We start from the raw sequence: 27,769 nt of genomic DNA on the forward strand, positions 1-27,769 counted from the left end.
GGCTGTTGATACTTGTGCATGCTTCACGAAGTTCTCGTGTTGCGTTTTTCAGCTCCATCAATTCACTTATATTCCTTTCTATTTTGTCCATTCTTGTTAGCATTTCATCAAATCTTTTTTCAAGGTTCTTAGTTTCTTTGCATTTGGTTAGAACATGTTCTTTAAGTTCACAGAAGTTTCTTACTACCCACCTTCTGAAGTCTGATTCTGTCATTTCATCACATTTGTTCTCCATCCAACCTTGTTCCCTTGCTGGTGAGGAGTTGTGATCCCTTTTAGGAGGAGAGGTGTTCTGGTTTCGGGTGTTTTAATCCTTTTCGTGCTGGTTTCTTCTCATCTTTAAGGATTTATCCACCTGTCGACTTTGTAGTTGCTGGCTTTCAGATTGGGTCTCAAATCATTCAGATTGACGTTCTGTTTGTTGGTGATGAGGATATTTCTGTTTCTTGGTTTTCCTTCTGACAGTCTGGTCCCTCTGCTGTAGGTCTGCTGAGGTTCACTCCAGGCCCTGCTTGCCTGGGGTTCACCTGCAGCAGCTGCTGAACAGCAAGGGTTGTTACCAGTTTTCTTCTTCTGCTATCTTTGTCCCAGACGGATACCCGCCTAGTGTCAATCTGATCTCTCTTTTATGAGGTGTCTTTTTGGATATATAGGGGTCAGGGAGCTGCTTGAGGAGACGGTCTCTTCTTTATAGGAGCTCAAATGGTGAGCTGTGAGCTCTGTTGTTGTTCATTCACAGCTGCTGGGCAGGTACTTTTAGGTCTGCTGCAGCAGAACTCATAAACTGCTTTTTGTTCCCAGGTGCTCTGTCCCAGGGATTTAGGGCTTTATTTATGAGTTTCCGTTATGCTGCCGCCTTCTTTTTATTTTTTTTTCTCCTTCAGACCTGCCCAGCCCAGCAAGGAGGCAGCCTAGTCACTGTTGGCCTATAGCAGCTTTGCTGAGCTGCTGTGGGCTCCGCCCCGCTGCCGAGTGAACTTTCCTGCAATCCTGTTTATATGGGTGTAGTTAGAACTGCTTTGGCAATGGTGGCCCGCCACTGTTGGGGCGGAGTCTCTGCTGTGGCGGGTTGCCTTGGCAACGGCGGGCTGCCTCGGTAATGGCGGACGCCCCTCCCCCACAGAGCTGGACCGTCCCGGGTTCAGCTGCGCTTGCTGTGAAACTCTCAATCCAGAGTTTCTGATTGCTGTTCTTTTGTGGGGGTGGGACCAGCCGAGCCTGATCGCCTGGCTCCCTGCCTCAGAGCCTTTTTTAAGTCGGTGTTCCAGTCGCCTGTTGAAGAGGCGCCGGGGTCTGTTTGTTTTCCCCTGCGGCCACTCACCGCGCTGGCTTAAACAGCGGCACTGAGGTTTGTGGTGCTTTTTTTCTTTTTTTTTTTTGCCCTGGAATCTACAGTCCTGGTTCTCTGCTCAGTCCCCTTTTTGAACCAGCGTATGGGCGACTTCCCGTGGCTCCAATCGCCAGCCAAAAGGGCACCCGGACCGGTGTATTTTGTACGGAGAACCGCGCCTCCGGGGCACCGACAAAGCAGCCGCGCGGGGCAAAGCAGCGGCCCCGGCTGGCACAGCCGCGCTGGCCGAAACAGCTGCACTGGAGACCATGGAGCACCTCTGCCCGGGAATTTCCTAGTCTGTGGGCAATAAAAACGCGGCGTCCACTCACCCTCTGCGCTTTCACTGGGAGCTGCAATCCTGAGCTGTTCCTAAATGGCCATCTTGGATCAAAAGTCGATTGTAGGTTTTTTCCAAATTTTCATATTTAAGACAAACCAATAAAAATGCTGAGCCATATTTTTTGTGATTCATTTAAGAAAATTTTAAGTTACTGTCCGTTCAGTAGTGTTTCCATGACAGAAGTAAAGATGCATTTAAACATCAGCTTTTATTCACATTTAATAGTGAACCTGAAGCGCTATAATGTCTGAAGCTCATGTTTAGACATTAACTGATTATTAAGCATTTTCTGAAATAGATCTGTCCCCCAAATATCATGGTCAAATGACTCTTGAATTAATTGGCATTATTATTTAGGTAAGTGTTAGATTAACAAAAAGATAGAGCAGATGCTAAAGTTAGCATGTGCCACCTTTCCTGCACAGTTTCTTATTACTGATATCTTAATGAGTCTGGTGCATTGGTTACGGTTAATGAACCACGAAATTTCTTTGCCGGCATCATGGATCGCTGTCTGATGTGCACTGGCAGGGCTTTTCATTTGCAGTGTCTTGCCCCACTGTGCACGCACTCTCATGCAGAATCATTCTGCTGCTGACAAATCCTGTGCTCCACGTGTTACTCCTCTCTTTTCCCTGGATTTCTGGGAAAAAACTGATTTCTTCATTGTCTCTAGAGCTTTTCTTTTTACAGAATCACATATAGTTTGAATCATAGAGCATATAGTTTCTTCAGGCTGAACTATTTCACTGAGCAATAGACATGAAAGGTTAGGCCATGTTTTTCTGTGGTGCCAGGACTTTGCTGTTGAACATCTCAGCCTCCAGAACTGTGAGAAAGAAATGTATGCTGTTTAAACCACCCAGCCTATGCTATTTGGGGGTGGTTTTAGTTGCTGTTTGTTTCTTTTGAGACAAGGTCTTGCTCTGTCGTCCAGGCTGGAATGCAGTGGCACAATCACTGTTCACTACAGCCTCAACCTCTAGGGCTCAAGTGATCCTCCCACCCCAGCCTCCCAAGTAGCTGGACAACAGGCACACACCAACAGACCTGGCTAATCAAAAAAATATATTTTTGTAAAGAGTTGTATCAGTATGTTGCCCAGGCTGGTCTTGAACTCCTGATCTCAAGCAATCTGCCTGCCTCAGCCTCACAAAAGCACAGGGATGACTGGTGTGAGCCACTGTGCCCAGCAGTTCTACTAGCCTGAACTGACTCAGGCTGACTCTTCCAGAAGACACTCATTGGAGAGGGCAGTTGGAAGGGGCAACATCAGGCTTTAAACTGTGTGAAAGGGGAGGTTTTGCTCAGTGGCAAGTTCTCTCTGGATTAGAAGTGTTGTGATTGCTAGCCACAATGACCTAGAGAGAGAACCTGCACCTTCTGCAGAGGTCCTCTGTGCTGGCTTCTGTCCAAGGCCTCCACCTCTATTTTCCATCTGGAATTCTGCATTCATTGAGGGAACCAAGGCCTGAGAAATGCTACACAGCATGACCTGGTCTTCATGGTCTTTTCTCTCCAGTAATTGTAGGTGGCCTTAGGAAAATAGCCTATCTTCTGGGACCACCAACTTGCTTATGAAAAATCCAGTTGAATGGAAAGGCAGAGCTCTCTTGCTGGCTTCAGTCTGGAGATCAGATTCCAGCTTCCTGCTGGGCATGAGGCTGCAGGTGGTGGAAGGAGCGGTTTTTGCAGGTAAAGAACCACTGTGGCCATGTTGTGTGGTGCCTGGAGCAGCAGTGTCCTGGTGGGTGGGTGGGTTTATGTGCACAGGGCTTGTGGGGGGGAGTCCATGTAGGTTTCATGTGGTGTGACTGTATGTGTGGAGTGTGTGGGTGGGAGTGTGTCTCCTCAGGAGATGCATCCCACCTGCACAGCAAAAGTGCTGCATCAGCATTCTCTAAGGGAACCCACCTCCATAGTGTGCTTTCCACACATGGAGCCATGCACCAATCATCATGGCCTTGCCCAGGGACTCTTTTTCTAGCCCCCTAACTCAGGAAATGGGGCACAGAGAATGACCCAAGCTCCAGAGCCTCTGTGAGAAAGGGCCGTAGTGGGAGTGAGGGATGTGGCCCTGTGTGGGAAGTTCAGGACCACTACCAGTTGGCCTTCATCACTCGGCAGCAGCTCTCTGGCTCCAGTGCAGGGATGATCCAGCCCTGTGCACATGCCTGGAGGCACCCAGATGTAAGGAGGTCCCAGACACTGCCCATGGCTATCAGGCAGGCTCTGTGCTCACATAGCCAAGTCATCCCTCTGTGCATATATCACAGAGTTTCACCCAGCCATTAGTGTGAAAAGTCCAAGTCATGGAAACAGAGTGGCAAGGTCGTGTCAGAGAAGGGGGACAATGGGAAGATGGGGAAAAGGCACAAGCTTTCAGCGACATGGTGAGCACGTTCTGGAGACCTGATGCATGTCTTGGTATCCAAAGATAATGGTGAATTACACAGTTGAAATTGGCTGAGAAAGTACACCCTCCATACTCTCACCACACACACACACACACACACACACACACACACACACACACACATGCATGCACACAACTGGTAACAATGTAAAGTATCGATACGTTAATTAACTTCATTGTGGTCATCATTTTACATTGTATTCTATATCAAGACATCACATTGTACACTCTGTATATACACATTTAAAAATGTTTCAATTATGCCTCAATAAAGCCAGAAAAGAAGTCCTCAGAAATATTAAAATTCTGTGAGCTGAACTCCCTAGGAACCCTGATGAATTAGAACTGGCAGGACCCCTGGTTGTCAGGGGCCCATCTCCCTTACCATAGCTCCCTTGTACAGCAGGGTTATAGCACTGGCTCCTGGTCCATGCCACCCTCTGTAAGGAGCTGACCCTCAGTGCCTGCTTGAGCAGGGATGCCCTGACCAAGGAGCAAGCACATGGCATAGAAATGCAAGTCTGCAAGCAAAGCTGTCACATGGGTAGTGGTGGGTATTTTTAAAAGACCTGACATTGTATTTTCAAAATATCTACAATTGATTATTTTAAGAAGTAGGTTTAGTGGGATGGGTGTGGTGGCTCATGCCTGTAATCCCAGCACTTTGGGAGGCTGAGGCAGATGGATCATGAGGTCAGGAGTTCAAGACCAGCCTGGTCAAGATGGTGAAACCCCATCTCTACTAAAAATACAAAATTTAGTTGGGCATGGTGGCATGTGCCTATAATCCCAGCTACTTGGGAGGCTGAGGCAGAGAATTGCTTAAACCCAGGAGGTGGAGGTTGCAGTGAGCCGATATTGCACCACAGCACTCTAGCCTGGGTGACAGAGTGAGACCTCCATCTCAAAAAAAAAAAAAAAAAAGAAAGAAATAGAAAAGAAGACCTAAGTTGAATTACGCCATATTCATAGATTGGGAAACTAAATATTGTTAATATGTCAATTTTCCCCCAATGAAGTCCCAATAAAAGTCCCACCTGGTATGTAGGGATGTGTTTGTGTTTTTGTGAAAATTGACAAGTTGATTCTAGTGTTTGTATGAAAATGCAAAAGGCCTATAGCACTATAACATTATCTGTAATGTCCAGAAATATGTCTGAAAAAATTTTAGTATATTTTATTGATTAAAGATATCACCGATGACATTCTGCATTTATGCTGTAAAACAGCCAGTCTTAAAGATAAAATCGCTAGAAGGCAAGACTTCTTATTAAACTATAATATAATAATAATGTTCAAGCTGAGAGACAAATCAAGAATGTAATCCTATTTAGAATAGCCACAAAACAAAACCTAGGAATACATCTGTATTAGTTCATTCTCACACTCTATAAGGAACTGCCCAAGATATGAGAAATATTTGAGTTGCTGGATATGCTAATTACTCTGATTTGATAATTGTACTTTGTATACACATATCAAAATATCACTCTAGCCCATAAATATGTACAATTACTATATGCCACTAAAAAGGGGAAAAAGCCACAGAAATATTTATAACAATTTTTAAAAAATACCCCAAATTCAAAACAGCACAAATGTGTTTCAGTAATAGAATGGACAGATTATGTTTGGGCACAGTGGCTCACACCTGTAATCACAGCACTTAGGGAGGCCGAAGAGGGCAGATCACGAGGTCAACAGATTGAGACCATGATGGTCAACATGGTGAAATCCCATCTCTACTAAAAATACAAAAATTAGCTGGGCATGGTGGTGTGCACCTGTAGTCCCAGCTACTCAGGAGACTGAGTCAGGAGAATTGTTTGACCCCAGGAGGCAGAAGTTGCAGTGAGTCAAGATCTCGCCACTGCACTTCAGCCTGGTGACAGAGCTAGACTCAAAAAAAAAAAAAAAAAAGGACAAATTAAACTATGGTATAGTCATACATTGGAATACTACACAGAAATGTAAAGCAATAAACTACTGTGAGCACATGACATGGACGACCTCACAGTCATAACGCTGAGCCACAGAAGCCAGTCATAGTCTACAGACATTAAGATGCTCCTTGATTTATAATGGGATTATGTCCCAATAAACCCATTATAAGTTGAAAATACTCTAAGTTAAAAATGTATTTAATACACCTCATCTACCAAACATCACAGCTTTGTCTAGCCCATCTTAAATGTATTCAGAACACTTACATTAGCCTACAGTTGGGCAAAATCACCTACCACAGAGCCTATTTTATAATTGTTATAAAAATTTTGAATCAAAATTCAAAATTTTAAGTACATCTTCAGCTGAATGTATATCCGTTTTGCACCATGGTAAAGTATAAAAAATCCTAAGTTCAACCCTCATTAAGTCAGGGACCTTCTGTGTGTGTGTGTGTGTGTGTGTGTGGAGAGAGAGAAAATATAAACACATATATATAGTATACATATAATACCTACAATATGATTACACTTATCTGAAGTTAAAAACAAACTGGATCAACAGTAATAGAAGGAGGGTGTTATTTACTGGGAAGAGGACACCGGAGAGTTTTCTGAGGCGCTGAAAAATAGCTCTATATATTCATTTCAATGATGGATAAATGGGTGTGTATATATATGTAAAACTTTATTAAGCTATGACTTAATTCTATATTATTTATGCCTTGGTTAAAAAAAAAGAACAACGTGTGTATGTGAGTGATACTGGAAAAATGCTGGGTGATTCACAGACATTGTATATTTGAGTCATGTCAGCTAGCTACTTCCAAAGGAGCCCCTAAAGCATGATTCATGAAGAACATTTCAATGGTCTTAATCTCTGAACTTATCTGTTGTAATCTACCTTCCTCCTAAATTTCATCTGGCACATACTCACTAACTTACGTAGGTAGCTCTGGCTTCAGAATTCTTCCTCTAATACCCATGGCTTCTCTCCTTTCTCCAATTCAAGGATCACTTCTACTTTAGGAATTCAATACCCTGTAAATCAGAACTATATGACTTGGAACAAGCTGGGTGGGTTTCTCTGAAGGAGAAAGGCAGTATACATGCGCGCGCGCGCGCACACACACACACACACACACACACACACGCACACACACACACACACACACTCCACAACTTGTTTAATCCTACCTGGGCAGACAAAATTTTAATTTTTGTAAATAAGAAAGGGCATGCATTCTGGCCACCTACATGGGCAACAACCAATACCTACCCACTCAGATGAGGTGGCTGTAGTTCTCCAGCATCACATCCCTCCCTGTACAGGATCCTTTGAGCAGGGTCCAGATGCTGCCACTCTTCTTGAGTGAAGCCCACAGTTATATCTCTGAGTGACACTGAAACTTGGAAAATCACAGTTCTGCTCAGTCTCAAGTGGTCAGAAACAGATGATGTGAGAAAAGATGTTTTAGGACTAACTCTTCCCATTTGTATTATGGAAAATTAGCCAGAAAATATTACAAAGGACCTCTATTATACATGTTGCTTTGTGTTATACTTTGTGGGTAAAAGGGACATACACGCAGATGTTCACAACAGCATTATTCAAAACAGCCGAAAGGTGGAAACAGCCCATACATCCCTCAGTGCACTTCAGCTGGGAGGCAGAGGTTGCAGTGAGTCATGATTGCACAATTGCACTCCAGCCTAGGCAACAGAGTGAGACTGTCTCAAAACAAACAAAACAAAACTGAAAATACAAGAGGTAATGTAGCAGGCCAGTTATTCCTGACAATCACACAGACAGGCCTCCATAGCATACCAGTTGTACAGGCAAACTTCCACAGCATTTGCCCAAATATTAAGTTAATAATTAAACCTGGGGAAATCGATGCCCAGACCCCAAAGCCAGAAATGAAACATTTATTCGTTAAGTGCCTCACCCAGGCTTCTCCTGAAACCTGGAGCAAGTCAGGATAATAAAGACATGCTTATGTTCCTTGTATCAAGATGCATCTTGGGTCAAATAAATTTATTGGGGGTCTCCAGACCCACATTTTAGGTAAGATAAGATAGAAGTAATCACCCTGGTACCAGGGACCTCATAGATGAAGTAGATTTAGGAAACACTTCTTACCTCGGACCTTTTAGTTACTCTTACTAACTTAGTGGCTCTTACTAACAGCATGGGAAGTTTGCTGGTCACAATTCAGACATACAAAAAAACAGGAGTACAAAATCATGTTGCATCTGAAGAAAATATTGATTTTTTTAAACCTTTGGAATAAACGTTTTATCATATTATTAATCATTGTAACAGCAGGAGTGAAACTCAGGGAAAATGTTAAAAGAGCTGATTAAAAAGTTGAAGGGGGGAGTTATCATCCTAGCCAAGTAAAAAGATACACCTTTTCAAGGGGAAAAGAACCAGAAGGCAATGAGGCATGCCCTATACATTACATGTAAAAGGATACAGTAAAAATTAAACTTCTGAAATATAAATCCGAGAAGTTTTTAGAAGAAAAATATTTGAGAATCAAAAAGTATTACTTCTTGTAATCTCATCAAGAACAAATTAATATCTTAAGAGAAACCTGTTTTTTTTTAACAAAAATTGTAGTTTGGTATTAGTATATTTTCAATATTGTAGCTAATTTTAATAAGACCTTATAAACAAATCTTTCTGCTCCCAATTAGTTTTCACTACAAGGTAAGACTTTCATAAACTTTTTATAACCTCTTTAATTTTATCTATTTCTTAACTTTTTATAATTATTTAATTTTATTTATTTATTTTTTAAATTCTTTAAAAAAATCCCTAAAAAATTCTAGGCAAAATTATGTTTTCTACCATAAAATTTTAGTTTATTTTCTAAAAAATTTCTGGATTTAGCCTGCTCTAATATTTGGTTTCAGATTTAGACATCCATATTCAGAAGGCCTTGGCCTACAATTCTCTTTCCATGGAATGAATCATACTGCATTTGGAATCAAGATTATCCTGATTTGATTAAGGCAGTGTGGTTATATTTCTTCTGTGTCCATTCTATGGGAGAGTGCGTACAAAATTTGAGTAGGAAACAACATACTTTTATAAATAGAGAAAAATATTCTGGGCAAAAAGCTTGATTCAAGAATCAAAAATAGGAAATGGATACCCATTTTCCATGATGTGCTTATTTCATATTGCATACCTGTATCAAAACATGTCATACACCCTATAAGTATGTGTACCCTACTGTGTACCCACAAAAATTTAGAAAATAAATAAAAAATCATCAAAAACACAAATTGAGTGATAACACCATAAAACACTTCCAAACGTTGTACATTTTTTGGTAAACAACAAGTAACTCTTAAGACATCTCAAGCCTAATATTAAATGCCCTGGGTTTTACATTGGAAATTTATTCTCTCTTTGTTGTGGTTACTGGTGCTTGATATTAACTGCTTACTTTGTAATTATAATTTCGTTTTTCCCAGTTTCATCTTAATATTTGTTTTCAAAATAATTAATTGAGGTCAAATTTGTATAACTGAAGTAACATTTTTAAACGAGCAATTCAGTGGCATTTAGTATATTCACAAGATTGTGCAACCTCCATCTCTATCTAGTTTCAAAGTATAAAACCTTTCAATATTAAGTAAATCAGTTTCTGCCTATTTACCCCTTTTTTTAGCCCCTGGCAACCACCAGTCTGTTCTGTCTTTATTGATTTATCTGTTCTGAATATTTCATATGTGCAATCATGACTCATTGCAACCTCTGCTTCCCAGTTGAAGTGACACTCCCATTTCAGCCTCCTGAATAGCTGGGATTACAGTTGTGCACCACCACACCTGGGTAATTTTTGCATTTTTTAGTAGAGACAGGATTTCACCATGAAATGAGGCCATGCTGGTCTCAAACTCCTGCCCTTGCCAGGTACAGTGACTCATACCTATAATCCTGGCACTTTGGGAGGCTGAGGCAGGCAGACCACAAGGTCAGTAGTTTGAGACCAGTCTGGCCAATGTGGTGAAATCCCTTCTCTACTAAAAATACAAAAAGAATTAGCTGGGCATGATGGTGCACACCTGTAATCCCAGCTACTCGGGAGAATGAGGCAGGATAATTGCTTGAAACCAGGAGTCAGAGGTTGCAGGGAGCCGAGATCACACCACTGCATTCCAGCCTAGGTGACAGAGCAAGACTCTGTCTTAAGAAAAACAAAAATTCCTGACCTCAGGTGATCCTCCCGCCTCAGCCTCCCAAAGTGCTGGGATTATGCACAGGTGTAAGCCACTGTGTCCAGCCACCTCTTATATTTTCTTCAATATGTGAGTGCGTTTTAATCAAGTAGTCTGATACTCATAGTAGTTTATTCCAAATGTGTTTAGCTTTTTGATATTTTATGCCCAGAAAGATACATATGAATGATTTCTCCTTGGAGAATTATCTTTGTCATTTATTTTATTTGGTCCTCAATGTTACCTCATCTATTGTAAATATAGTGAGTCCTACTTTAATTTTGCTTATATTTTCTGCCACAAATTTGATATTTGTCAATTTCTTTATTTTCAGATTTCCTTTTCTTCAAAGTAACCTATAGCTGGTTTTGTTTTAAAATCTAATATTTTAGGCTAGGCATGTTGGCTCATGCCTATACTCGCAGGGTTTTGGCAGGCTAAGGCATCAGAATCACTTGAAGCCAGGAGCTTGAGATCAGCCTGGGCAACATAAGGAGAATCCACCTGTATCAAAAACAAAGCCAAAAAATGTTTTAAAGAAAAAAAAAAAAAAGAAAAATAAGTAAATAAAATCAAATATTTCTGTCATTGACACTCTTTTAGCTTACTTCTTTGTTGTTTACTTAACATTTTTGTTTTGATAATATCTTAGTATAGTATCAGTGATATAATGTATGTTTTATTTATTTATTTTCTGAGACAGAGTTTCACTCTTGTTGCCCAAGCTGGAATGCAATGGTATGATCTCAGCTCACTGCAACCTCCATCTCCTGGATTCAAGCCATTCTCTTGCCTCAGCCTCTCAAGTAGCTGAGATTACAGGTGCACCACCATGCTCAGCTAATTTTTTTTTTTTTTTGTAGAAATGGGGTTTCACCATGTTAGCCAGTCTAGTGTTGAACTCCTGACCTCAGGTGATCCACGTGCTTTGGGTTCCCAAAGTGTTGGGATTACAGGCATGAGCCACCATGCCCAACCTCTTAATTTTTTTTTCTTTCTTTTTTTTTTTTTTTTTTTTGAAGTGCATGCCATTGCACTTCACTCTGCTGCTCAGGCTGAAGTGCAATGGCATGATCTCAGCTCACTGCAACCTCCACCTCCTGGGTTCAAGCCATTCTCCTGCCTCAGTATCCTGAGTAGCTGGGACTACAGGCATGTGCCACCACACCTGGCTAATTTTTCTATGTTTAGTAGAGACAGGGTTTCACCATGTTGCCCAGGTTGATCTTGCTACCAACCTCAAGAGATCTGCTCACCTCGGCCTCCCAAAGTGCTGGGATTACAGGTGTGAGCCATCACACCTGGCTGTTTTACCTTATACAATAGTTTTTAAGCATACTTTCTCTGTTTCATTTGTGGTGCTGGTTAAATTTCTTTTCTTTCATTTGGCAGATTGTTGCTTTTTAGTTCTGATTATCAACTTATTACTAATTATTACAGTTGAGCCTGTATTTATTAACACACACTTTTTAAATAATGTTTTCTCATCAATATCTTTTTCTTTTTCAACTTTCATTTAGAATCAGGAGGCATGTGCAGGTTTGTGCTGAGGTTTGGGGTGTGGCTGAACTCATCACTCAGGTAGGAGCATAGTACCCAGTAGGTAGTTTTTTGGCCCTTGCTCCCAGCCTTATCTCCTCTAATAGTCCCTGGCATCTATTGTTTCCATCTTTATGTTCATATGGACTCAATGTTTAGTGCCCTCTTGTAAGAATACGTGGTATTTTATTATTTCTGCATTAGTTTGCTTAGGATAATGGCCTTCAACTGCATCCATGTTGCTGCAAAGGTCATGATTTTGTTCTTTTCTATGGCTGCATACTATTCCATCGTGTATTTGTAGCACATTTTCTTTATCCAGTCTACTACTGATGGGCATTTAGGTTGGTTCCATGTTTTTGCTATTGCAAATAGTGGGGCAATGCATTCATGCATCTTTATGACAAAACAATTTATATTTCTTTGGGTACATACCCAGTAATGTGATTGCTGAGTCAAATGGTAGTTCTGTTTTTAGCTTTGAAGGATTGCCACACTGCTGTCCACAATGGTTGAACTAATTTACACTCCCTCCAATAGTGTATGAGTGTTCCTTTTTCTCCGTAACCTCACCAGAACCTGTTATTTGGACCTTTTAATACTAGCCATTCTTACTGGTGTGAGATGTTATCTCATTGTGGTTTTGATTTGCATTGCTCTGATGATTAATGATGATAAGCCTTTTTAATATGTTGGTTGGCTGCTTGCATGTCTACTTTTGAGAAGTGTCTGTTCACATCCTTTGCCCACTTTTTAATGGGATTGTTTTTTACTTGTTGATTTCTTTAATTTCCTTCTGGATTCTGGATAGTAGGCTTTTATCTGCATTAGATATTATGTATAGCTTGTGAATAGTTTCTCCTATTCTGTAGGATAGCTGTTTACTTCCTTAATAGTTTCTCTTGCTGTGTAGTAGCTCTTTAATTTAAATACATTCCATTTATCAATTCTTGTTTTCTTGCATTTGCTTTTGATGACTTAGCCATAAATTCTTTGCCAGTGCCAATGTCAAAAAGGGTATTTCCTAGGTTTCCTACTTGGATTTTCGTAGTTTGAGGTCTTACATTTAAGTCTTTAATGCATATTGAGTCGATTTTTGTATACTGTCATATTAAAGGGTCCAGTTTCATTCTTCTGTGTAGAGGTAGTTATCCCAGCACCATTTATTGAATAGAGAGTATTTTCCCCATGCTTAGTTTTTGGAAACCTCATTGAAGATCAGCTGACTGTAGTTGTGTGGCATTCTTTCTGGGTTCTTTACTCTCTCTTATATGCCTGTGTGTCTGTTTTTGTACTAGTACTGGGCTGTTTTGGTTGCTACAGTCTTGTAGGATAGTTTGAAGTTAGGCAATGTGATGGCTCCAGACTTGTCCTTTTTGCTTAGAGCTGCTATGGCTATTCGAGCTCTTTTTGTTTCATATAAATTTTAGAATTTTTTTCTAATTCTATGACAAATGATGTTGGTAATTTGATGGGAATAACCTTGGATTCATAATTTGCTTTGGACAGTGTGGCCATTTTAACAATGTAGATTCTTCTAATCCATAAGCATGAAACATTTTTGAATTTACTTGCATCATGTCTTATTTATTTCAGCAGTGTTTTGTAGTTTCTTTGGTAGAATTCATCAAGATCTTTTGATTGTCCATTTTTACTTTCATCCCACCTACTAAAAACTCCAACTGCTTTGTCATCTGTTGTTGAAACTCATATGCATAGAATTAGTGTGTACATTTTTATGTCAGGCTTCTTTCCTTTAACATACATTAGATTCATTTATCTTGTTAAGTGTACTAGTAGTTCATTCCTTGCATTGTTACATAGTATTTCATTGCATAAAAATATTATGGTTTATTTTTCCATTTCCCTCTTGACAGGCATTTTATAAATTTTAATTTTATTTCTAGTTGTTTCTTAGTTTACCATTCTGTATTTTTGTAGTGTTCACTCTGGTTATGACAGTGTTCATTTTTTACTTACTTTTGTCTACATTAAACTAGTACTTTTCTACATCACAGACAGTATAAGAATCTTGAAACAGTTTAACTTTGGCTGGGCATGGTGGCTCATGCCCGTAATCCCAGCAGTTTGGGAGGCCAAGGTGGGTGGATCACAAGGTCAGGAGTTCGACACCAGCCTGACCAACATGGTGAAACCCCGTCTCTAGCCAGGCATAGTGGGGCACTCTTGAAATCCCAGCTACTCAGGAGGCTGAGGCAGGAGAATCACTTGAACCCAGGAGGTATTGGTTGCAGTAAGCCAAGATTGCTCCACTGCACTCCAGCAGCATGAGACTCCATCTCAAATACAAAAACAGTTTAACTTTGTTTACCCTTATACTGTCCTTTTTGCCACTGTTCTGACATACTTTATTTTTATGTTTGTCAGTTTCTAATAGACTTTACTGTGGTTGCATTGAATCTCTTTTGCAGGTTTCTTCATTCTATCCTTCAGTTTTATGCTTCTATTAAGTATTATTTTACTCCAACCTGAAGAACTATAGTATTTCTTGTGTGTTGTGCACTGTTGTAAGTTTTTTTCAGCCTTTATTTGGAAAATATATTTATTTTAGAAGAGTATCCTTGAAGGATTTAGAATTTCTTGGTTGCCTCTCTAACTTTTTAAAATGTCATTCCATTCCATGTGGTGATCTGACACCAAACATGCAATATCTCTGTGGTATGCCTGTAATTTTTTGAAAAAATGAACAAACTTTAGGTACATAGTAGATTACAGGCTCAGTGGCTCATGCCTGTAATTCCAGCACTTTGGGAGGCCAAGGTGGGCAGATTAGCCTGAGGTCAGGGGTTTGAGATCAACCTGGCCAACATAGTAAAACCCCACCTCTACTAAAAATACAAAGATTAGCCAGGCATGGTGGTGTAGGACTGTAATCACAGCTGCTCAGGAGGCTGAGGCAGGGGAATCACTTGAACCTATGCAATGGAGGTTGCACTGAGCCAAAATCATGCCACAGCACTCCAGCATGGGTAACAGAATGAGACTTTGTTTAACAACAAAAAAAAAGTAGTTAGCATCTTGCGTCTTGTTCTGGATTCGGTTTTGGCTTAAGAAAATGTCGTGGCTGGTTTGATCTTCTATTTGGACTACCAAAACTTTCTCCATATCAGCAAAAAGACTGGTTTAATTTCTTATCATTTACGCATTCATTGAAGTAGCTTTTTAAAAATTCTCAAGAACTTTCCTTTTGCAGTCACAACTTGGCTCTTTCATACAAGAGGCCTAGATTTCAGCCAATCTCAGCTTTTAACATGCATCCTTCACCAAGCTGAATCATTTCTAACTTTTGATTTAAAGGGAGAGATGTGCCTTTAATTAAATACCTATAGCCCATTATAGAGCCATTAATTGGCCTAAATTTAATGTTGTTGTGTTTCGTGGAATAGTGAGGCCCAAAGAGAGGAACAGCAATGATGGAATGGCTGGTCCATGGAGCACTCCAAACACACACAACACTTACCAATTAAATTTGCTGCCTTATATGAATGTGGTTTGTGGCACCCCAAATATAGTTGTGATAGTTACATCAGAGATCACTGAGCACAGCTCACCATAAGTGATATAAAAACAATGAAAAAGTGTGAAATATTGTGAGAGTTAACCAAATGTGACATAGAGATACAAAATGATCACATGCTGTTGAAAGAATGGTGTGGATAATTGCTACAACTCTTCAGTTTGTAAAAAATGCAGTATCTGAAAAATCTCAATAGAGCAGAGTGCAATAAAAGGAGGTATTGCTGTACAGGTGTGCATCACCTTACCCAGCACGCTTGCATATTGGTTGTCATTCTCCCAGACTTCCCCAAAGGACTATGGCCTTTACCCAGGATAACTATGCATTGGGAGGAAAGAAAGAATCAGACATGGAGGGGCAACTGGAAACTGATTCTGAACTGACATTGATTTTAGGAGACCTAAAACATCACTGTGGCCCACCACTCAAGTCTAGAAGCTTATGAAGGTCAGGTGATCAATGGAGTATTGGCTCAGGCCTCACTCACAGTAGGTCCAATGGGTCCTTCAACCCATCCTATGATTATTTCCCAGCTCCAGATTCACGATTGAACTAGACATACATAAAAGCCAGTAGAATTCCCACATTGATTCTCCACCCTGTGAATTCAGTGCTATTATCATGAGAGAGGCCAAGTGGCTAGAACTATCCCTACAAAGTAATATAATAAAACAAGAGTATTGTATTCTTGGAGGGATTAGAGAAATTAGTGCAACCATCAGTGGTTTGGAGGAGACAGAGGTTGTAATTTCTACCATGTCTATATTCAGCTTGCCTATTTGGACTATGCAGATGACTGACAAATCTTGAAAAAATGGCAGTATCTTATAAGCTTACCTGGGTAGTAACTCCAATTGCAGCTGCTTTACTAGATGTGATTTCATTGCTTGAGTAAAATAGCACCTTCTCTAGTACCTGGCATTCAACTATGGATCTGGAAATTGTTTTTTATACCTGTCTATAAGGTCTACTAGACACAGCTCACTTTCAGTTGACAAGACCACACCTCCCTGTCTTACCTTAGGAACATATTAACACTCTAGGCCTATGTCATAATTTATTTCACAGCAATCTTGGTTGCCTTTCACAAGATATCACAGTGGTCCATTACATTAATGACGTGAGCAAAAGTTAGCAACTACTCTCAGTTTATTAGTAAGAGATTCACATGTCAGAAGAAGGAAAATAACTCCCAACAAAAATACATCAATCTTCTACCTCAATAATTTCTAGAATACTCAATAGAAATATTCAATAATTTCTAGGGCCCACACTCATGGAATTCATTGTCTTACCAGGTTCCCAAGCATCATGAAGCAGCTGGCTTGATGCATAGGTGGAATGATCATTTGAAGATTCAGTTATAGAGCCAGGTAGGTGACAGTACCTGCTGGGCTGGGACAAGGTTCTCCATAAGGCTGCACATGTTCTGAATCAGCATCCATTACCTGATATAGTTTCTCTTATAGCCAGGATTTACAAGTCCAGGAATCAGGGAATAGAAACAGGAGTGGCACCAGTCACTGTTTCTCCTGGCAGCCCACTAGCAAAACTGTTGCTTCCCATTCTTGAAACTTAATGGTATGCTAGCCTAGAAATCTTGATTCCAGAGGGAGAAATGACTCCATGAGGGCACATATAATAGTTCCATTGAACTGGATGTTGTAGCATGTGTTAAAATTTCCTTTCTTTTTAAAAGATAAATTATATTTCATTCTATGTGTGGGGATGGAAGGTCCTGACCCAAGCAACTTTGGAAAAGAGAATTTTGCTTGGACACTGTAAGACTCAAGAACTTAACAAAAACACTTTATTCTAGCTAATTTGCCTCCTGAAAGTGTAAGGATTAGCAATTCAGAAACTACCTTGAATGTTAGTGTATATTAGTGTATACCTATGTATGCTTATATACTAACTACACACGTCTATTATATATAATATCTAATAGTAGATATATAATATATAATCTATGTATATCTAGGTAATATGATCTAGTATACCTAGATCTAGCATACCTATTATATACATTGCACATATATATAAATAGTGTTTGTTTCTTACTGTGATTTAAAAAAAAATTACAAATAAACAGAGAGAATACTGGAGTGAACCCTGTAGTGCTGGACTGAATTTGTGAATATCAGGCTATGGGACCAGCTGCGGCCGCGGCAGCACCCCAGGCGCCCTGGAGGAGTGGAAGGCGAAATTCAAGAAGATGCGTGGCCAGGTAGAACTGCCCAGCCTGGCTGCCCCAGGAGGGGGCAGCAGCGACACAGCCGGGCAGTCCCCCCACAGGGGCGCTGGGCACCTTGGCTACCGCTGCAGCCAACCAGTTCAACAACCTCCCTCCCAGGTGGGTGCCGGCCGCACCTGCCGCCCTGCCCGTGAGCCCTGAACGGCGCGGTCCATTCTGCAGTGCTGACCTGGGAGGCCCCAGCCAGCGGCGGATGGAGGACGAACTCCCCGCCGCCCCTGCCTCCACCTCGACTGCACCGCCATCCCCTGGGGACCAGGAGGAGCAGGACGGTGCCCCTGAGAAGGGCAAGAGCTCAGGCCCCAGTGCCAGGGAAGGCAAGGGAAGATAGAGAAGAGGAAGGTGGGGAGAAGGGGCGCTTCACTGGCACGGTCAGCGTCCCCGCCACAGAGTGCACGAAGATGATGAAGCGGGGCAGAAAGAGCAAAGAGAAGATTCAATTACACAACAGAACACAATGCAGAATGAAGTCGTAAACTTAAGGCACTTCCTGTCGGCTGCAAGAGCCATCTAGAACAGATACAGGCAGATATAAAAGTACAGCCAGTGTCTCTGAAGAAGTCTCAAGTAGATATCCTTGAACAGTCAGAAGTCAGTTCCCCAGGTATAACAGGGATGCAAATGTTTCAGGCAATCTGGTTTCAAGTAGCACATTGGAAAAGAAAATTGAAGATCTTGAAAAGGAAGTAGTAACAGAAAGACAAGAAAATCTAAGACTTGCAAGACTGATGCAAGATAAAGAGGAAATGACTGAAAAACTCAAAGAAGGAATTGATGGATTTTTTTTGAGGCAGAGTCTTGCTCTGTCTCCCAGGCTGGTGTGCAATGGAGCAATCTTGGCTCACTGCAACCTCCTTTTCCTGGGTTCAAGTGATTCTCCTGCCTCAGCCTCCCAATAAGTGGGATTACAGGCATTTGCCACTGCACCCGGTTAATTTTTGCATTCCTTAGTAGAGACAGGTTTTGCCATGTTGGCCAGGCTGGTCTTGAATTCCCGACCTCAAATGATCTGCCTGCCTCTGCCTCCCAGCGTGCTGGGATTACAGACTAAAGCAGGAAAATAAAACTCTTTTGAAAGTTGTTGGTCTGCTGACAAGGTAGAAGATTCAAGACTATATATGGAAAAAAATATCTTACACTACGGATTGAATATTATGGTCAATGCTAGGATTCCTATACTGTAATACAGTATAGGAATTCCTATACTGTAATACATTAAAATAACTATGTAAATTTAGTTCTAGAAAATGGATGTTTATTTTAAAAACGATTCTTTTTCATGGACTTCCGCCAAGATAGCCGAATAGGAACAGATCCAGAGTGCAGTTCCCAGCAAACAACCCAGAAAGTGAGTGATTTTCGCATTTTCAATGGAGGTACCAGATTCATCTCAATGGGACTGGTTGGACAGTGGGTTTGGTCCAAGGAGGGCAAACTGAGGCGGGGGGGATGTTGCCTCATCCAGAAATTACAAGAGACTGGAGAACTTCCCCTCCTACCCAAGGGAGGCCATTGGGGACTTTTTCCAGGCACTCCAGCACTCCGGCTCAGAGACTACACTTTTCCCACAGTCTTTACAGCCCAGAGACCAGGAGATTCCCACCAGTGCCCAGGAGATTCTCGCCAGTGCCAACACCAGCATGGTGGATTTCCAGCACAAAACTGCGTGGCCATTTTAGGCTGTGCCTGGAACACCTGTGAGACAGAACCACCTATTCCCCTGAAAAAAAAGGGGGGCTGAAGTCAGGGAGTCAAGTGATTCTGCTTCCATAAACTAGAGGAGACTATCTCAAGTTCTCTACTGGACTCTCCATCTTTTTTACACCAAACTGCTCAAACCTCATTTCCAGCAAGAAGCTCCAACCAGATTTGTTTTCAGCAAATGTAGACTAGAAAGTAGCACCTTTGCCAACACTAAGATTTTTGCTTAGCAAAGGGGTGATCCCAGAATACATACCTTGCTCCCTCATGACTGCATGCCCCTACATTTAGGAAAAAAGCAAAACCGAAATACTATGAGGGTCAGCCATGCTGTGTCCTCTGTGCTTGGAAACATTACAAAACCAGATGGGAAATAGTGGTAGAGAGAATAGCCCCAATGCCTAGAAGACGTTTGTGAAAAGGCACAATGTTTTTGTCCATGATGCCATGATATTTCACCTTTATTCTGATGCAAATTCACACTTAAAAAAAAAAGTATTTCTTTTGAAAAAATATGCTTCCTGCCACACAGTTTGTAAAGAGCTGTCAGCTATGGATGCCATCTTGAATCAGCACTTAGTTGGTAATAAACTCACTTTGCGTTTTCCCAAGAAAGCGTCATCTATAATGTACATTATAAAATTTCTATATTTTAATTAAAATGAACAAAATATCCATTTCAAAGAAAGAAGACTTTACCTGATAGATGGCAATTACTTACTCTGAAGACTGATATGAGCTGGTCATCTAGAAAACAGAGTAACAATCAGCACATTGATTCCACTGAAGAAGCCACTCTTGTGGCCTTGGGTGCTGTGAAGAGGGTGCTGGCCTGTGTGGAGAAGCAGGCTGAGCTGCTGGCCCATCCTCCTTGAAGGTAAAGGCAGGCAAGTGAGACCATGAGAAGAGCCATGGACAATGGAGCATTGGTCCTCTAGCTAAGGCAAGCTCCTCAATGTGAAATAGCCCATCTCGAGCAGGACACACCACACAGGGCAGGCCGTGTATCCCTGCAGCATTTCAGGGCTCCTCTTCCTAATACGACCTGAGCTAACTTGCTCTTCCTCCTTGATCCCTTCAAGGTCATTCCTTCCTCAGGGTCCACATATGCTACTACTGTGTTTTTTGTCCTTCTTAGATCATTTTGTACTAGATAAAAAGCAACCTTTCTTCAAAGAGGTGACTTAATTCTAGCACAAATATTCTATGTATTCACTAACCTTTTGTTTTAAAGACCAGATCAAGAGTTGAAAACACTCAATTATTCTACCATTTAAAGATGACCCCAACTTGACATGTGATATTTTTCCTTCTGCTCTCACTTTTAACACAATGTGTGTGTGCCATGGGTCCCGATGCTGCTCTTGCTCACACTGGCTCCAGCACTGGGACAGCGGATGGGGGCGCTGACCCTCTCCAATCCTATATGAGAGATAGTGTTTGGGTTTTGGAAAGGCTATCAAACTTCCATATGCACACCTACGTGCTAAAACTCTCTGGCATAATGATAAATTATACCAGAACCATGTGATTACTTCAGAGGAGTAGCCCGCAACATCAACCTTCCACCCACAACCTTCCACCCACTCCTTCCACCTCTGCCTCTTCCACTGAAGAGATAAAGAGCTTGGCAAACTCATCTCTGCACTATCTTCATCTGAGTACTGGAGATATTAAACTTCCCTCCAGCTACAGCTGTAGTGGAGGATAAATGGGCTTATTTACATAAGCTGTGCAGTGGTGATAAAATTTTTATTTGCAACATTCACCTTTGTGTTGAGGTGTGCACATGGAAGCATGCTTTCTGGAGAAATGTACACATACTCCCAAAGACATTCACAATCACTACACACAGACTCTCTCCTTATACCCCCCACCTTGATGCACCCCATTCTATTTCATAAAAATGACACAGCAGCTAACAGCAACTATGTAGGATAATCACCACTCTTCAGTACAGTCTTTGTAATTTCTGCCCAAACCTCATTTTCCAGTAGGAAGCTCCAATGAGTGGCTGTCTCGAAAAAGTAGGCATGAAAGTGTCACCTTTCTCAACACTAAGATTTTTCCTTAGCAAAACAGTGATCCAAGAATATGTATCACTTTTGTCACTTGCTGACTACTCCTGCATTTAGAGAAAGAAAAACACTGAGGGTAAGATCATGCCGTGTCCTGTGTACACTGGTCTTTTTCCTAACTTAGTGCTATTAGAAAACCAGATGGGAAATTGTGCTGGAGGCAATGGCCCCAAACATAAAGCCTAGAAAACATTTTTAGAAATGCACCAGATTTTTGTGCACAATTTTAAAGTTTATTTGGTTGTAAATTGATAATTTTCAAGAAGGGTTTTCTCCTGCAGAAAATGCTTGCTGACATGGTTTATAACTGAAGCTGTCATCCAGGAATGCCATCTTCAATCAGTTCTTAGTTGGTAATGAATTCTCATTTTATGTTTTCCCACCAAGAAATTCCCTAAGTCATCTATGATATACATGGTAAGATTTTCATATCTTTATTATTCAAGTAAAATAAAAAGAAACATAGGAAAAAATAAAATTCCCCTTTCAGACAAAGAAAGAACTTACTATGATAATGGACAGAATGCTGTGAAAGGGTGCCACATAGGAATATTCAGGCCCTGGGTACTCTTGACGATCTAGGAGACATAGGGTGAGTACCACCCCATGGATTCTGCTGAGGGAATCCCTCGGGTTATATTGGGTAGTATGGACATGAGGCTGACATTTGTGAAGAAGGTGAGTTACAGCAGACAGAGCTGAAGACCCATCCTCCTTGTCTCACTCCATTGCTGGGGCTGGACTACAGTGGCATGATCTAGGCTCACTGCTATCTCTGTCTCCCAGGTTCAAGTGATTCTCCTGTTTCAGCCTCCTAAGTAGCTGGGTTCACTTGCACCCACCACCACAGGCAGTTAGTTTTTGTGCTTTTAGTAGAGACAGTGTTTCACCATATTAGCCAGGCTGGTCTCAAACTCCTGACCTCAAGTAATTCACCCACCTTGGCCTACCAACGTTCTGGGATGACAGGCATGAGCCACCACACCCAGTCTGTTCTCAGCTTTTAAACAGGACCTGAGGAATAACCTGATCACAAAAGCAAAAGCTTGTGACCTCTCCATGTGTGTTTCACATTTCTGACCACAGGAAAGTCCACTATAAAATGTACCTGTTCAAATCCTGGGTTATGCAACCATTAAGACCATCCCACAATGATAGACAGTGCTTAGAATTTCTGTAGGCTATTATATATCTGTGTGCACAAGTCTTTTCTTCACTTGTTGACATTAGAAAACCAGGTAAGGATAGTGAAAGTAGTCAATGCAAGGGCCCCAAAATAGAGCCTAGAGGACACGTGGAAAGACACAAGCTTTCGTGCATGATTTTCAGGTTTATTTTCATTGCATGTTCACAATTATTTTCAAGAAGAAAGTGTTTCTCCTGGGAAAATGCTTACTGACATAGAGTTTTTAAGTGAATGTGGCATCTATAAATGTCATCTTGAACTCATTCTTGCTGGGTAATAAACTCTCACTTTACAGTTGCCCACCAAGAAATTCTGTAAGTCATCATAATGTACATGGTAAGATTATCATATCATATCTCTATAGAAAACCCAAGAGAAGTAAAATTCCCAACTCAGACAAAGAAAAAAGACTTTACCCTGAAAGGTTCTAGTGATCTCATAGATGTTCTCTTGAGTGAATATTCACACACCAAGCCTTCAGCATGATCTAGGAAACAACAGAATAATTGCCAACACATTTAACAAAGTTTTTTAAATGTACCATTTTTAGAGGCTAAGACAGTGTAATCAATTGAGGTTAGAAAGTTGAGACCAACCTGGGCAACATAGCAGGACCCCTTCTCTTAAAAAAATTTAAAAAATAATAGCTGATTGTGGTGGCACACGCCTAAAGTGTTAGCTACTTGGAGGCTGAGGAGGGAAAATTGCTTGAGCCCAGGAATTTGAGTCTGCAGTGAGCTGTGATCATGTCACTGCACTCCAGCTAATATTGGTGCCTTTCAATATATGAATATTTACTTCTCCCGAAAAAAGACTAAAAATATACTAATGTGGGAGGTGGGGAATTAGTTGAAGTATTGATGAAACAAGAATGGCACATAATTAGTAGTTGTTGAGGCAGAGTGACAGGTCTATTACACTGCTTTGTGTATTTTATGTATGTTGAAAATGTTCTATAATAAAACGCTTATGTAAAAAAATAAAGTTTATCTACAACATTAGCTATTAAGATCTTGGTTACCTTTGGGGACTAGGGAGGAAAAAAGTGACTGCCAGGACATGAGTATGGTGGGTCCTATTTCTTGGTTACACAAGTGTATTCCTTTTTCAACAATTCATTGAGATTTACATGAATGCTTAGTGCATGTATTTCTGTGTGCATGTTATACATCAATAAAAATTTAAATAGTACATGCTTTCAGAAAAATCCGAACTCAGTATCTTAGATTAAGGGCAGTATGTCAGGTTTTTGTTTGTTTGTTTGTTTGAAAGTAAGACACATTCACTCATGGCATTATAAAATGTTTTAATATTTGGAAGGACTTCTTTATATCCTAACCCTTGAGTGACCCTCTAGATCTTTCCATTTTTACCTTATTTTGGTAAGAGTTATAGTTTTTTTTATGATACAATTTTCCCCAGAATGGTCCTCCCCCAACAATGATGGTCATCAAGGCCAGGATACCTAGCGCAGTGCCCTGCATAGAGTATGCACTCACTATGTATAGAGCTAGGTTGAGTCAGGACCAAAACGAGCAGAATAGTAAGTAGGTAATGCAGGTGAAACTAAAAGGCCACAGCTCAGCAGCAAACATTTTTACATTCATTGAGAAATTATCTGTGACTAGTTCACCAAAGTATGTTTTCTTAGCAGTCATAAATTGTCATTCTCATTACTGTCATTTTTTTTAGCATTCCCTGTTGGGAGAGACAGGATCTAGTCATCAGGCAGTAGGCCAAAAAGCCAAAACTTTGAACATATATTCCACTGTTCTCATTCTATACTGAGGGAGATACTAAAAGTTGGATGTTTTCCACTGAGCCCAATTGCTGTTCTGGGAAAAAAGAAGGGATGAGGTGAATATAAGTCAGACCTGGTTGCCTTCTACAGCAAGCTTTTCTAACCCACCTTACTTTGTTGTTGTTGTTATTGTTTTGTTTTATGCTTTTGGCAGCTTGTATCCATGGTTTTTAGGTTCTGTCTCTATTGATAAGCAGAAAAGAGGGATGAGGAAAGGGACTTACTGGCTCAACTGGACATAGAAACTAAGAACTCATGACTGTATTATCTGCCTTGGATGCCCTGTTCTACAGTAAAGGAAATATCTTTGTAATGTAAAAAGAGAAAGAATAATAGGCATACACCCCAATAGGAAATAATGAACAAATAATTAAGGTGACAGGTACACAGGCCAAGGAGGAAACTTTAAAAATGTGGTGTGGGAAGTTCTGCTGCAATGAAATTGGTTCTGGAAAATCCTAGATTTACTTCTTTTGTTGCCACAGCCAGAAATTTCCTACCCTATGCTTATTATGCCCTTAAATCTTCTAAGGCTTCTCCTCTCCCTCCATTAACATTCCAGGGCATTCACAGTGAGAGCTGAAGTCCTCCTCTTCTTTCTTTTGTTTTCATGAAGGCTTTGTGGTCTGAATGCTTTTCCATGGTTTTGGGGGCCTAGGGAAATCTGCACATTTTGGGAGACTTCTATATTAAGCTATTTTGTAAAAATCTGTGCCTCATGTCAGAAGTTTGTGAGAGTAAAAGTGTAGACATTGGGGTTTGGTTCACACATTTCAGAAACACCAAGGAAAAATGTTTCTGCTTTATAATGTTCAGTCCTATGATTTCAAATGTGATCCTACAAAAAAATCTGACAAAAATTTTATCAGAGCCAAAGGAACCTCAGCACATATGATAAAGTTGAATATCCTATTTCACTTTATTCTTTTTTTCATCTCTGATTATGTAGGTCAAACATTTTCTTTTTCTTAGTAGGAACTAACTTAGAATTCTGAACTCTCTGTGCCAAGTGCCTCTCCTGTGAAATTGTTTATTTTATCTACTCACCTCAAAGAATTTTTAAAGACCTTAATGCCACAGAAAAACTTAGAAACTTTCCCAGAATATAGTGCTTTCTTAATTGTTACATTATTCCTTAATGTGTTATTTTATCAATTAATCTTATGTAAAGCTTAGTGGGACTGCGATCTGTATGTTTTCACTTTCTGATTTGTGTGTATGCCAAATTGACCTGTAATTTTAGTTTCAGAGGTTTCAGAATAGCATACTTGAATTTATGTGTTCTATAAAAAGTGAATTAGAGACTTAATATGCACCTGCACTTTAATAAAAGTTTTGGTTTGTGTGTCTAAGTTTACTGCATAGAAAAACTTATCATTAGTGTTTCCATTTACTTTCCTCAACATTTATCTGAATGATAGTATAATTTATTTCTAATTTCTTATTATATAGTAGTATTTCATACCATATTTTACAATATTCATGTTGTTCCTATGTTTAAAAATGTAAGGCTTTTCTTTGCTTTTAAAAAAATAAATTATAGCCTTCCCATTATGTATAAAAAGAGGAGCAATATATTAAGAATATAAAAAAGTGTCTCAATATCATTGAAATTTTTATTAAAGTTTTGTCATAAATGCACCTTATGGAAGGTTATAATGCATTTATTGCGAAATTTTGTTACTCTAACCATATGGTAATAATTAAAAATCTTCTCTTTATGGGTGCCCAGTTATTGTCGAACATTGTAGTCACCTAGAAAGATTCTTCTTCAGTTGTATCCTTTGTTTATTCGGTATTTCACAGGTTAATGTTTATTTAATTTTGTTTTGCAATTTCATGTTCCTGTATTTCCTTGTTAGGATAGGCTGCCTTAAGTCATTTAATTGTGTTTTTAGTTTTTGCCTATATAATTTTTTATAACTATATCCAACTCTGTATACTTTTGAGTGTAGAAAAAAAGTCAAATGTGAATCAACCATATGTCTATTGCCAAAATACTTCTCTATTCGTTTGTCTGTATAAACATTACTCATACTTTATGACTTGTGTACTTGTTTTATTAGTTGATAATCAATTATTTTTTTACTTTTCTCTGGGTGACTAGTTGTGGAAATTGTCCTAATTTTCACATCTATGTATTAATCAATCTATATTACTTTTGTGTGAGAGAAACACTTCTGTGATTTGAAGGTAATTTTTTTTTTTACCTCTGAACCTTTTATTGGTCTCCTGAACCCCAGAAGGTACCTTGCTTCTGCCCGCTTAATGCCTCCAAACTTCAGTGTTGGTCTCAGACACCAGTTTGCCGTCCACCATCCTGCAGGGGGTGGTCTTTTACATGGTTTGCAAGTATTTGATACTTTCCAGGGTATCAACAAGATTGAGGTCCTCCTCATCTTCTGGAAGGTGGCAGTACGTGATGAACTCAACTTCCAGCTTGACCTTGATGTTTCACAGGGCCTCATGCTCCTGGGCCTGGTGTCCCTCTGCCCAGGTTTGTGCCAGCTCTGACTCCAGGTATCTTCCTCAGGCTGTCCTCCAAGCTGGCCTTCAGATTTCTCATTGAGTTCAGATTGATCTCCAAAAACTGGACTGTACATCTCAGCTCCCTGAGCATCATCTCAGCAGATCCGATCTCAGCAGAGTGCATGGTGACTACTGTGAGGCTTTCCTCAGTCCGCTGGGACCAGTACTTGTTCACCTCCTCTCAGTTCTTCTGAGCCATCTCATCATCTTGGGCCTGGAAGTGTGCCATGATCTTGCCAAGGTCCTGAGATTTGGGGACATCTACCTCCATGGTCAACCAAGAGCTGGCTTATAGACCTTTAACTTCCTCCTCATGGTTCTTAGTGAAGAGCAGCTCTTCCTAAGGGCATCAATCTCTGTCTCCCACAGCAGCCGAGTGACAGTGGTATCATCAATGACATTGCAGAGCCCATGGATGTCGCCCTCCCCAGACTGACACATCACAAGCTCTGTCTCACGCTTTGAAGTCATCAACAGGAAGATGGACATTGCCAATCACTGTCCATAGAATTTGCAAAGATCTGAGCCCTCAGGTCCTCAGTAGTCTTTTGAAGTAATGCCCTTGGTCTCTGATCTGGGGGCCCTTCTCCAGGTGCTCCCAGATTCTGCTCTCCAGCTTCCGATTCCCAGTCTCCAGGTTCCTCACTTTGTCCAGGTAGGAGGCCAGGCAGTTGTTCAAGCCTTGCATTGTCTCCTTCTCATTTTGGATGCCCCCTAACCCACCAGACCCCTGGAACCCCCACAGCCAGGATCCCAGACCCCAAGCTGTCCTAGAAGCTAATGGAACAAGACACGGAGCTCTCGGAGCCCCAGCCCCTGGCACCTTCCTAGAAGCTGGCCATGCTGCTAACCTGCTGGGCACTTTAGTTGGGTGA

The 27,769-nt window shown here is 40.7% G+C and overlaps 1 pseudogene; it reads left to right on the forward strand.

The window, feature by feature from the left end:
- The first annotated feature begins 1,433 nt into the window (after positions 1-1,433).
- LOC116544721 lies at positions 1,434-27,769 on the forward strand (annotated as a pseudogene).

This window comes from Sapajus apella, unplaced genomic scaffold, assembly GCF_009761245.1.
Source record: "Sapajus apella isolate SASKATOON/1434 unplaced genomic scaffold, GSC_monkey_1.0 scaffold228, whole genome shotgun sequence".
NCBI classification, from domain to species: domain Eukaryota; kingdom Metazoa; phylum Chordata; class Mammalia; order Primates; family Cebidae; genus Sapajus; species Sapajus apella.